The sequence below is a fragment of the Bos mutus genome, chromosome 2 (assembly GCF_027580195.1).
Source record: "Bos mutus isolate GX-2022 chromosome 2, NWIPB_WYAK_1.1, whole genome shotgun sequence".
Classification (NCBI taxonomy): Eukaryota; Metazoa; Chordata; class Mammalia; order Artiodactyla; family Bovidae; genus Bos; species Bos mutus.
Window position 1 is genome coordinate 73,918,002 of NC_091618.1, and position 13,333 is coordinate 73,931,334.

Genomic DNA, 13,333 nt, shown 5'->3' on the forward strand with positions numbered 1-13,333 from the left:
TAGAAAACTAAAAAGCAATACTTTGAAAAATATGACTTATTTCCAGGAAGATTTACATGTATACCTACTTTTTCATTTTAACATCCAATTCAAATTTGATAAAGATGTCATTTGAAGTATATATTATTTATTGAGTGCCTGTTAAGTAACTCAATAGGGAAGAGAAGGGAGTAACAGAGGATGAGATGGTTGGATGGTATCACCGACTCAATGGACATGAGTTTGAACAAACTCTGGGACATAGGGGAGGACAGGGAAGCCTGGCTGCTGCAGTTCATGGGGTTGCAGAGTCATACCCAACTTAGTGACCGAACAACATTATGTGACTAGCACTACCATAAGTTTGTGTGCTCAATCGTGTTAGACTCTTTGCGACCCCATGGACTGTAGCCCGCCGGCCTCCTCTTCCATGGGATTTCCCTAGCAGCAATACTGGAGTCGGTTGCTATTTTCTCCTCAAAGGATCTTCAAGACCCAGATCAAACCTGCGGCTCTTGCATTGGCAGGCAGATTCTTTACCACTGAGCCACCTGGGAAGCCCAAGTCCTAGGGATAGAGCATTTAAAGGTTTTTCCTCATACAGGGTGACTGGAAGAACTTCTGACAATGAACAAATAAATGATCTTAGTGGTGATACGTGCCATTAAAAAAACTGAAACAAGGTAAGTGGAATAGGGAAGTAAGGGAGTTTCTACTTTATATAGTGGTCAGGAATAATCTTTACGATAAAGCAATTCAAACAGATCTGAATAAGTTGTCATAAATTTAATGCGGAAGGGAATCATGAGAAAATCTGGAGGAGGAGAACTCTAAACAAAGCAATGAGCAAATGCAAGAGCTCTGAGATAAGATGGTTATGATGTAGTTAAGCAAACGGAGGGAGTCTAATGTGATTAAAATGCACTGAGTCATGGCAAATGGTAGAAAATAAGGTTGGAAGCACCTTAGGTCCTGACCATGGACAGCCATAAGCAATGGCATGAAGTCTAGATTTCCTTAGAATCCTTTGGAAGTAAGCAACATTTAACTTTTTAAAAACATTACTCTGGCTTCTAGAGAATAAACTATAGAGGACAAGAGCAGAAACAGAGAGAGCAGATAGGAGGCACCTGAAGTAGAACAAGAGAGGAACAACAATATATGGATGCATGATAGAGACAGAGTTGGTGAAAAGTGGTCAGTTTAGACACATTTTGAAAGCACAGTCAATAGGATATGCTGAACAATTGGGATAGAGATATCATGGATATGAAACAGGGGAAAGAAGTCAAAAATGAATCTTAAGATACTGGCTTAAGCAATTAACTGTGAAAAAATGGTGGTAATGCATTCACTGAGAAGGGAAGGGTGGGGAGAACAGCAGGTTTGGAGGTCACAATCAAAAGTTCTGTTTGGGGGACTTCCCTGGTGGTCCAGTGGTTAGGACTCCATGCTTCCACTTCAGGGGGCAGAGTTCAATCCCTGGTTGGGGAGCTAAGATCCTGCAAGTTGCAGCAAGATTAAAAAAAAAAGGTTTGGATCTATAGCCTTTCTGGTATCCGTTAGATACCCCAGTTGTACTGTTGGGTGGGGCACGGGATATGTGAGTCAGGGGAATAACAGGGACTGATATAATAAATCTGAGAGTCATTAGAATGTAAAGGCATTGGAATGAGAAAGGATCAAGGATAGTCTGTAATATAACACCTTGACTGTGGCTTATTTTCTATGCCCAACTCCAAGTTTCTTAACTTTCTAAAGTTAAGCAGCTACTGTGACCTGCAGGCTGCTAGATGAGGTTTATGACTCTAGTGAAGTAACATCAGAGCAAACTGTTAGGCAGCTAAATCACCCCATGGGTGGTTAACCGACTGAAAAATAGCATCAGAGCCCTGGGCAACAATTGACACGACTGATGGCTGCGGATCACTGCCTTGGCTTGGCTTTTAAGTATCTGAAGACCTCAGTTGTAAGATTGTCTTCCAGCCCTCTGGTTATGCTGGATTCTCCTAACATGAGACAGGTGGGTCTTCCAAACTTTGGAAACCAGGACAGTTCAAGTCCATCAAAGAGCACTGAGCTTCCTTCAGGTACTTCTAGTGGGGCTGACTGTCCTTCAAATTTAGGCACTATATCTGTCCCAACCTCTGGCAGTCCTGCTATTTACAATAGTTCAGCAACCAGACTTGATTTCCAATGAGCTGTCATAGAAACAGTCATCATTGAAGCTGAAGCTCCAAAACTTTGGCCACCTGATGTGGACAGCTGACTCATTGGGAAAGACCCTGGTGAAGACTGAAGACAGAAGGAGAAGAGCACGACAGAGGATGAGAGACAGTTGGATGGCATCACCGATTCAATGGACATGAACTTGGGCAAACTCCGGGAGATGATGAGGGACAGGGAAGCCTGGTGGGCTTCCATGGGGTCTCAAAGAGTCAGACACAACTTGGCGACTAAACAACAACAATAACAATCATAGAAAAATAACTGATCATGTGAGAGGCCCCATCATCTGAAAGAACAGAATACAAGTAAATAATCAGAATATATATCTAGTGAAATAGCAGTGCTAGAAAGACTAAACACCTGCACAAAAATTGTTATAGCACCTAAATAAATTCTAATGCAACAAACACACACACTCCCTTGCATGATTTCCAAACTAAATTGAATATATAAATTTTTTAAAAAGATGATTATTACTGACAGCTAAATCAGTAGACTATGAGATGAAGTGCAAAGAAAAAACACTTGAAGAACAGAACCTGAAAACTAATGTGAAAAATTGTTCAAAAGGAGAAAGGACACAATATACAAAGGAGAAGCAAAAATTAAAGAAATTTCTTTGGGCTAAAAAAAACACTTCTGATGGATAACTGAAATGGAGAACCTCATTTCAGGGTGAGCTGAAAAGAAAAGACAAATATCTACTCACATCCTCATAAAATTCATTAATCTTATGAATAAAAAGAAAACCTTGTAAGTATTTAGACTGAAAGAAAAATTATCAATAAAGGGAAAAAAAACAACTGCATTGCACTTTTATCATCAACATCAGAAAACTAAAAAACAACAGAAACTAATCTAGACTACTTGAAAGGAAAGCAGAACTCATGAATCTTATATCCAGTTGCTAAGTCACTTCAGTCGTGTCCGACTCTGTGCGACCCCAGAGACAGCAGCCTACCAGGCTCCTCTGTCCCTGGGATTCTCCAGGCAAGAACACTGGAGTGGGTGGGATGGCAAAGAGACATGCAGCTAATCAAGATCACCAAGATTATATCACTTAGGCAAACCATTTGAAGAAAAATATTTGAGAAAAATAATCAAACAACTGGGTTCCAAAATCACTGCAGGTGGTGACTGCAGCCATGAAATTAAAAGATGCTTACTCCTTGGAAGGAAAGTTATGACCAACCTAGATAGCATATTGAAAAGCATAGACATTACTTTGCCAACAAAGGTTCGTCTAGTCAAGGCTGTGGTTTTTCCTGTGGTCATGTATGGATGTGAGAGTTGGACTGTGAAGAAGGCTGAGCACCGAAGAATTGATGCTTTTGAACTGTGGTGTTGGAGAAGACTCTTGAGAGTCCCTTGGACTGCAAGGAGATCCAACCTGTCCATTCTGAAGATCAGCCCTGGGATTTCTTTGGAAGGAATGATGCTAAAGCTGAAACTCCAGTACTTTGGCCACCTTATGCAAAGAGTTGACTCATTGGAAAAGACTCTGTTGCTGGGAGGGATAGGGGGCAGGAGGAGAAGGGGATGACAGAGGATGAGATGGCTGGATGGCATCACTGACTCGATGGACGTGAGTCTGAGTGAACTCTGGGAGTAGGTGATGGACAGGGAGGCCTGGCGTGCTGAGATTCATGGGGTCGCCAAGAGTCGGACACGACTGAGGGACTGAACTGAACTAACTGAATACAGATTCAAGATAGAAGACGAAAAGGAAATGTGATTGGCAATGAAACTATATATACATGAATTGAGTGGATGATGTATATTCTAAATGAAGACTCTGCAAGTGGAAGGACCTCATTCTGCAATCTGAAAGTGCAAAACTGAAGGGTGGTAACAACGGAGAGAGGCAGTACTAAAATTATTCTAAAGCAGAATACTAAATTTGTTCTTGTTGTTTAGTCACTAAGTTGTCTACAACTCTTCTGCAATCCCACGGACTAAGTAGCCCACCAGGCTCCTCTGTCTATGGGATTTTCCAGGCAAGAATACTGAAGTAAATTGCCATTTCCTTCTTCAGTGGATCTTCCTAATCCAGGGATCAAATCCACATCTCCTGTACTGGTAGGCAGATTCTTTACCACTGAGCCACCAGGGAAGCTCCAGAAAACCAAACTGGTGATATTTAAAGTCAGGAGACTAAATGGGATCACCTAGGAAGAAGAGAGCTACTTACAGAAAGCCCTGGAGCACTCCAACAATAAGAGGTCACAAAAGGGAGAAAGATCCAGCAAAGGAAACTGAGAAGGATCCAGTAATATAAAAAGATACAAGAAGAATGTAGTGACCTTGAGGCCAAGTTAAGAAACTGTTTTGGGACGGCGCTAATGAACAACTATGACAAATGCTGCTGACAAGTCTAGTGAAATTCGGTCTAAGAATTGATCATTTGATTTGGGAAGAGATCATTCACAGCCCTGACAAGAGCAACTTTGATAGAACAGTAGGGAACAAAAGCCTCACCTGAAAGGGTTCAGGAGACAATGGAAAGAGAAGAAGGGCAGAGACTGAGTAGAGATTACTGTCTAAAGGAATTATTCTGTACGGGGAACACATAAATATGGTAGTACTACTGCTCAAAAGAAAAGTAGGGAATAGAGAAGATATTTTAAAAAGACAAAATACTATACATAACCCAATCACTGACTCTATGAGCGTAACATCTGTGGATCAGACACTTGGCAATCAAGTTAAGACAACAAATAAAAATGGTCAAGTAGCTATGCATGAAGATGGTAACAGAAGAAGTAGAAGATGGTAACAGAAGAAGTAGAAAAGAATGGGGTTCTCCTGCAAAAACTGTAAAAAAAAAAAAAAAAAAAAAAAAAAAAGGAAGGAATTTTTTTCATGCCTACAACCTTGGGAACCACTCTTATTCTGAAAGCAAAGGGAAGGAACTAAAAATATTTATGGAGGTAGAGAACAAGGTTCAGGGACTAAGAAGTCCAGGGGATACACATTTCAAAACAGGGTAAATGGGTTAACAGTGTCAAATGCTGCAAAGGATGACTAAAAGGACACCATACTAAGCTCATATGTAAGCTCACTTGCAGTTCTCATTTGTTGAGAGGATTGTGGATAGTTTAAAAAAAAAAAAAGGGAGGCAACAGATACAGAGTAATCAGAAAGGAATTTTGGTAGCAAAAAACAAGAGAAAAACTAAAAATAGGGAAGTAGCCATATAACATGTTGAAAACCTGAACAATGGGCACGGAGTCAACATTGAGAAGGAAAACAATAAAAATGACTGATGGAGACCATAATATAAAAAGTGAAAATACAGCTAATCCAATTTCTCACTTCATAGAAATTTTATATCATGTCTGAATGAAACTAAAGCCTAAACTTCATTTGTAAATGAAGGACTGCCCATTATCACATTATTACACAGAATTACATTATATCTATGGAAATATAAACAGTTTTTTTCTCCCACTGGGAAATAGCAAATACAATCCATATTATAGGGACTTTAACCTACAGCTAGAATGAAAACCTTCATTAAAGAATATGCATTTTATTTGTCAAACCTGGTTTGGTATGCCAGTAGCTATACAATTTTATCTGAATTTAACAAGCAGTTCAGTTTTCCGTTTTCATAAAAAAAAATAACATTTCTTTGTTCCAAATTCATTGTTAATTGCTTGAATCATAGCTTATCCAGCATGGCTGCAGACATCAAAAAAGCAACTTTCCATTTCACTGAGTTGTTTCCAAAACCTTGAGGCTCCTTACATTAATCACCACTTACAGTATCAAGACATATATATTCTGGTATTTGCAGCAGCCATATCTATGGATGTACATGTTCAGTGTTAGCTATTTTAAACCCCAATTCAAATACAGGTAGAAAAGAGAAAACTGAACAGCATTATACTTTCCTAACAATCACTCTACATACCAGCTAAATTTCTCTTCTAAGACTCATAGAACAAAATAATGTGTGTTTAACTGGAAGCTTTTCTCCAATTTCCTTATATTAAAAAAAAACAAAATACCTTTTCAATAATTAACACCCATATCTCTTTTGAATAAATCATGTCAAAAAGAAAATAGAAAAACTCTCCAAGAGAATATTTTGATGACATTCAGAACTTAATGCTCTAATTCTGTATGAAAAACCTAGTTGAAAAGCAGAGACATTACCTTGCTGACAAAGGTCCATTGAGTCAAAGCTACAGTTTTTCCAGTAGTCATGGATGGATATGAGTTCAACCATAAAGAAGGCTGAGCACCGAAGAACTGAGGCTTTAGAACTGTAGTGCTAGAGAAGACTCTTGAGAGTCACTTGGACAGCAAGGAGATCAAACCAGGCAATCCTGAGGGAAATCAATCCTGAATATTCCTTGGAAGGACTGATGCTGAAGCTGAAGTTCCAATACTTGGCCACCCGACTGATGCTGGGAAAAATTGAAGGCAGGAGGAGAATGGGACGACAGAGGATGATATGGTTGGATGGTATCACTGACTCAATGGACATGAGTTTAAGCCAACTCAAGGAGACATAGAAGGACAGGGAAGCCTGGTGAGCTGCAGTTCATAGGGCTGCAAAGAGTCAGACACAACTCAGTGACCGAACAACAAATTCTGTTTTGAATCAGAAGTACAGAATTCAGGACTCAGTACATGAAAACAGAATCTGCTTAATCAATTACCATGCATGCTGTGACCTCAGATGTGGGCTATTATCCCAGGAAGAATACTGACTTTTTGGATATTCATATGAAACCGTCCATAACAATTTAATATGGTTAATATACTACCATATCACCCTTTAGTATGGTATATTTGACCAATGCTAACTTAATGTTAGTCAACAAAGGTCTGTACAGTCAAAGCTATGGTTTTTCCAGTAGTCATGTACAGATGTGAGAGTTGTACCATAAAGATGGCTGAGACCAAAGAATTGATGCTTTCGAATTGTGGTGCTGGAGAAGACTCTTGAGAGTCCCTTGGATAGCAAGGAGTTCAAACCAGTCAATCCTAAAACCAGGTTAATCCTAACCCTGAATATTCATTGGAAGGACTGATGCTCAAGCTCCAGTACTCTGGTCACCTGACGGAAGAGCCAATTCATTAGAAAAGACTCTGATGTTGGGAAAGATTGAAGGCAGGAGAAGAAGGGGCAACAGAGGATGAGATGGCTGGATGGTATCACTGACTCAATGGACATGAGTTTGAGCAAACTCTGGGAGATAGTGAAAGACAGGGAAACCTGGTGCACTACAGTCCATGGGGTGGCAAAGAGTTGGACATGACTTAGCAACGGAACAACAACTTAATGTTACTTTAATAAACCCACCCACTATTCCCTATAGACTAAGCCACAGGGCCAGGAGTTCAGAGAAGCAAGTCACAACAATTTTTCTAGCTAGAGCCGTATCTTAAAATCCCTTTCCCCATAACTATCAAAGTTCAACATGATAAAATGGCCTGTGTTTTATTTGTTTACTTTTAATATTATTTACTTGGGGATACATTATATCCACATGCTTTAAGAGGTACAAAAATAGAAAACCTTCCTCCAATCGCTATTCCTCAAGGGTGTTCCAGACATTGGCTGTAACCAATTTCTTGTGTAGTTTTCTGGAAACAGGCTCTGTGAATACAAGTTAATATACGTGTGTGCACGTGAATACAGTATGTACGTATGTGTGTGTGTGTGTGTATAGATATGTATGTGTGTCACAACTAATAACTTAAGATTTACACCTTTCCTAATCTTATGTAAAATCCCTAAAGTCCACAATATAATACTGTAACATGATATTAACATGCAACATAAAAGAGAAAGGCGGGGGGAGGGGGCGGAAATTGAGGTTGAAAATTAGAAAAAAAAAAATTTCTTGCTTTGACAAATGGTAAATATATGTGGTCAGGAAACCCTCTGCTTCAGCTCTCAACTAGCTTGATTTTTCATACTGTCTGCGGTAGAACAACATTTTCTGGAAAAGATCTCCTGGGCCTCCCAGCCACTCCTGATTCTCCTACTAGCTTTCATCTCTGCCCCATTTCCTGGTGCCTCCTCTGCTACTCCACTTCTTCTGTGTTCAATCTTCAGTCACATTCTCCTTGTGCTCCTCTTAAATTCCTAAAGCTGTCATTCATCCTCATAGTTTTAAGTACCACACATACACAAGTCCTAAATCTGCACCTAAGGCTTTTACAATATACTCCAGATAGATGCATATTTAAAACCGCTTTTTGGAACTTTTCCCTGAATATCCTGAAGTTATTATGGCATAGGATACATGTTTATATTTGAAACTGAAGCTAATTAAGCACTTGATTAAAACAAAAACAATCAAACCTCTAGAGGGATTATTTAAACAATGGATTTGAGTCTGTGACTCTTACCCTTGGGTTAGAAATTTCTGTTAAAAACAAAAGCTACAAAACAGAAGCATTTATTTTGTTTGTGAATCAAATTGGTCTGCCTCATATCTGTAAAAGCTTATTTGCAAGCATATAGTTAAACATATCTTAGACCTCTATCGCCAGTTTCTTAAGTCTCATCTGTTTTATGAAATGACTAAGCCAAGTTTGATATCAAACCAGTTAATCCTAAAGGAAATCAACTCTGAAAATTCACTGGAAGGACTGATTCTGAAGTTGAAGCTCTAATACTTTGGCCACCTGATGTGAAGAGCTGACTCACTGGAAAAGACCCTGCAGCAGGTGAGAGAGGATGAGATGATTGGATGGCATCACAGACCCAATGGACATGAGTTTGAGAAAACTCTGGGAGATAGTGACAGACAGGGAAGTCATGAGTGCTGCAGTCCATGGGGTTGCAAAGAGTCCAACATGACTTAATGACTGAACAACAAGTCAAGTAAGCTATGCTGGGATAAAATGAGATAATACATTGTAAATAAAAAGATACCATAAAAACTTTAGTGCTGTTATGATGGTGATAATAAGTTCTGTTCAATAAACTCCAAATAACTATGTTCACTGTCAAAAAGTAAGTACTGGCAGTGAACAAAGGGAAGATACAAAGGACAATGGGCTTCCCTGGTGGCTCAGTGGCAAAAAATAAGCCTGCCAATACAGGAGACGTGGGTCCCATTCCTGGGTCAGGAAGATCCCCTGGAGAAGGAAGTGGCAAACCACACTAGTATTGTTGCCTTGAAAATTCCACAGACAGTGGAACCTGGTGGGCTAAGTCTGCTGCTGCTGCTAAGTCACTTCAGTTGTGTCTGACTCTGTGCGACCCCATAGACGGCAGCCCACCAGGCTCCGCTGTCCCTGGGTTGCTAAGTCTATGGGGTCTCAAAAGTGTAGGACATAACTTAGTGACTAGACAACAGAGGACAGTGGCTTCCAATTTAGCCGTTAAAAATGGAAGGAAATGTGACGACTTTAAAAACTGGTTTTATAAACACTGTTTTCATGAGGATGCAAGGAAAGAAACAACTCAAAATGGCTTAACCACTAAAGAGAATTAATATATCACATAATATATAATGAGAAATCCAGGGTGGGATGATTTCCAGGTGTAGTCTACTCATGTCATCGTTCTGCTGGTTCATCCTAAGTAGCTCCAGAGAACATAGCCTTACCCACCATGTTCAGAGACACATGGAAGGTACATCCAAAGAATTCTAGGCTCTGTTGACAGGGAAGGAGAGAAGAAAGATTTTACATGAAGCAACCCATATCTGCTGTACATGTTATGACTTTGAAAAACAGACTAAGATAACATTTAGTGATTTCTTTTGTGTCAGTTCTTTTTACCCATTATGAAACACCAATCACACACAGGAAGGACATAAAAGTCTGGTAATAATTTCAAGGTACATAAGAGATGTGGGGGAGTATAAACAAATCTGTGTGTATACCAACAACCCAATGAAGTTTCAAAAAGAATTGCTCTTCCTGTTCATGAGTTTTTAAAATTAAACTAACCCCTAATGCGTGATAATATCTTGAAAATATTATGCTTCATTAGTCTGACTTCATTAGCACAAAATTACCCTGTAACTTTCAAGAATAAAGAGCAAAACAGGAAATAGTGTCTGCATCCTCCTAGGGTTTAAAAAAATGGTGTATCTAAGCTATTTTGAGAGAATTATTATTGTTTTCAGGGTGTATAATAATTTCCCCTGGGCCATTATATCACATGTTAGTTTTCACACAATTATTTGTAACTATTTATACAACTGCAGGTCAAAAAAAGTTGAATATTCCTGCAATAATTAGTGGGAGAATTTTAAGGGATTAGACAATAACATTCATTAGAATATTTTGGAGTTAAAAACAAAAATATAGTTCATATAAAAAGCAAATAAGAAGTAATTCAGGTCTGCCTGATCTAGTCTAAAGTGACTTTGTGTGCTTAGTCACTCAGCTGTATCCAACTGTTTGTGACTCCATGGACTGTAGCCCGTCAGGCTCCTCTGTCCATGAGATTCTCCAGGCAAGGATACTTAACTGGAGTAGGTGGCCATTCCCTTACCAGGGATCTTCCCAACCCAGGTCTCCCTCATTGCAGGCAGATTCTTTACCAGCTGAGCCACCAGAGAAGCCCCATTTATAAGTAGTAAAAATTATTTACAGTAATAAAATTACTTAATAAAGACATGTACACCATTGATGGGGAAGCCCCCTTGTGGCTCAGACAGTAAAGATGCTTAAATATCGCTAGGTAGATGGAGAAATAAGTTAAATAGTTTTATTACAAACAGAATTCTCTCAAAACATGGAAATAAAATAATCTTTTGCTTACAAATTCCTTTTAGCCTATATTTTAGATTTATTGAATTATATATTAATAAAGCCTGAGCACTTTTATTACTGTCTCAAGCTTGTGGAGCTGTGAGGCTGAATTAGTGGAGTGAGTGAGTGAGTGAGTGAAGTTGCTCAGTCATGTCCGACTCTTTGTGACCCCATGGACTGTAACCCACCAGGCTCCTCCATCCATGGGATTCTCCAGGCAGAATACTGGAATGGATTGCCATTTCCTTCTCCATGGGATCTTCCCAACCCAGGGATCAAACCCAGGTCTCCCACATTACAGGCAGATGCTTTAACCTCTGAGCCACCAGGGAAGCACATATTAAATTAGTGGAAGGACATATTAAAAATTATTTTAAATTTCAATAACCACCAAGCACATGATATTCATTAATATTGATTTGGTCATTCACCAGATATACCTTTGAGCACCAGGCATAGTGCTAGGCCTTTTATCTGAGCAAGATGCAAATATATTAGCAATAAGTGTACCTGAAGTCCTTTCAAGGTCAAGACTAAGGCCAAAGACAGGAGTAGTCACTTCTATCTAAGTGTGCAATGAAAGTTACATTCAAAAGCATATGACGAAGCATTAAAATATTGACTGGGTTCAGAATGAATGCCTCAAGCAGGGCTTCATATTTGAGTAATCATCAAACTTATTTCAAAGGAAAATATTCTCCCAAAACCTTATTATTAATTAAAAAATTTATGTCAAATAAGTACAAACCCAAAACTAGGAACAAACTCCTTATACTTACAGACTTTAGAAAATATTTTAAAAATGAGAACACATTTACGAAATGAGGAATAAACCACAAAATAAAAACAATTCAATTTAACAATATTAATTTGATAGATGGTATCATTTTGCAGAAATAAAATTGATGCCTTGGGATTTTATGGTAAAAAAAAATAGACTTCCGTCTACTTAATATTTAAGCTGTATCATATCCTGTATTTACTTCTGTAATGAGAGGGAATTGACAACAGCCACACAAATAAAATGCCACAAAGTAATGACCAAAATAGATAGGACTATTTTCCCCATTACTTTGCCTCTCCTGCTACTTATCAGGAAGCTTGGAGTTAGTAGCACCTGCTAGAGCAGCAGCCAAGATGTCAAAGCCACACCTCTACAATCTTCTCATTCTTTCTTCCTAGTAGGCCATAAGGTAGCTGCTACAGTTCCAAGTTTGGCATCCTTGTTTGATGCAGGAAGAAAAGAAAAGGACAAAAGGGTACATCCCAACTGAGTTGACCCTATTTTAACAAGTTTTCCCAGAATCACTATCCAGAAACTTCTACTAATGTTTCATTGGCCACATTGTGTCACAGAACCACTCCTAGTTGAAATGGAGCTTAGAAAAGAGGAGTTTTGGCTGGGCATTTAGATTCCACCCCCCAGGGTTGAGTCAGTGAGGGTATAGGGAAGAGGGATTTGGGGAAAGTAACATCATTGTTGTTGTTGTTCAGTCACTCAGTCATGTCCCACTCTTTTTGACCCCAAGGACTGCAACACACCAGGCTTCCCTGTTCTTCACTATTTCTCAGAGTTCGCAAAAACTCATGTCCATTGAATTGGTGATGCCATCCAACAGGCTCCTCCATCCCTTTCTCCTGCCCTCAATCTTTCCCAGCATCAGGGTCTTTTCTAATGAGTTGGCTCTCTGCATCATGTGGCCAAAGAATTGGAGCTTCCTCTTCAGAATCAATGCTTCCAAAGAATAGTCAAAATTGATTTCATTTAGGATTGACTATTTTGATCACCTTGCAGTCCAAGGGACTCTCCAACACCACAGTTCAAAAACATCAGGTCTTTGGCATTCAGCCTTCTTTATGGTCCAACTCTCATATCCATACATGGCTACTAGAAAAACCATAGCTTTGATTAGATGGACCTTTGTCGGCAAAATGATGTCTCTATTTTTTAATCTGCTATTTAGGTTTGTCATGGTATTTCTTTCAAGGAGCAAGCATCTTTTAATTTCATGGTGGTAGTCACCATCTGCAGTGATTTTGGAGATTAAGAAAATGAAGTCTGTCACTGTTTCCATTGTTTCCCCATCTATTTGCCATGAAGTGATGGGACTGGATACCATGATCTTTGTTTTTTGAATGTTGAGTGTTAAGCCAACATTTGCACTCTCCTCTTTCACTTTCATCAAGAGGCTCTTCAGTTCCTCTTCACATTCTGCCATAAGGATGGGACTGTCTACATATCCAAGGTTATTGATATTTCACCCTGCAATCTTGATTCCAGCTTGTGTTTCATCCAGCCCCGCATTTCTAATGATGTTCAGTTCAGTTACTCAGTCGTGTCTGACTCTCTGCAACCCGGTGGACTACAGCACTCTAGGCTTCCCTGTCC

General features: G+C 39.2%; 1 protein-coding gene across 4 annotated transcripts in view; it reads right to left on the minus strand.

Annotated features, from left to right (window-relative positions):
* ZRANB3 (zinc finger RANBP2-type containing 3) overlaps positions 1-13,333 on the minus strand; it is a 301,075-nt gene that overhangs the window by 185,476 nt on the left and 102,266 nt on the right. Inside the window, exon 1 of one of the 4 annotated variants that reach the window (XM_070389700.1) lies at positions 6,370-6,389. The exons of the other annotated variants lie outside the window; for them this stretch is intronic. The gene's annotated coding sequence lies outside the window, so the exon portion shown is untranslated. Of the gene's footprint in view, positions 1-6,369; positions 6,390-13,333 lie in introns of those variants that run through there. 4 annotated transcript variants of the gene reach the window in all.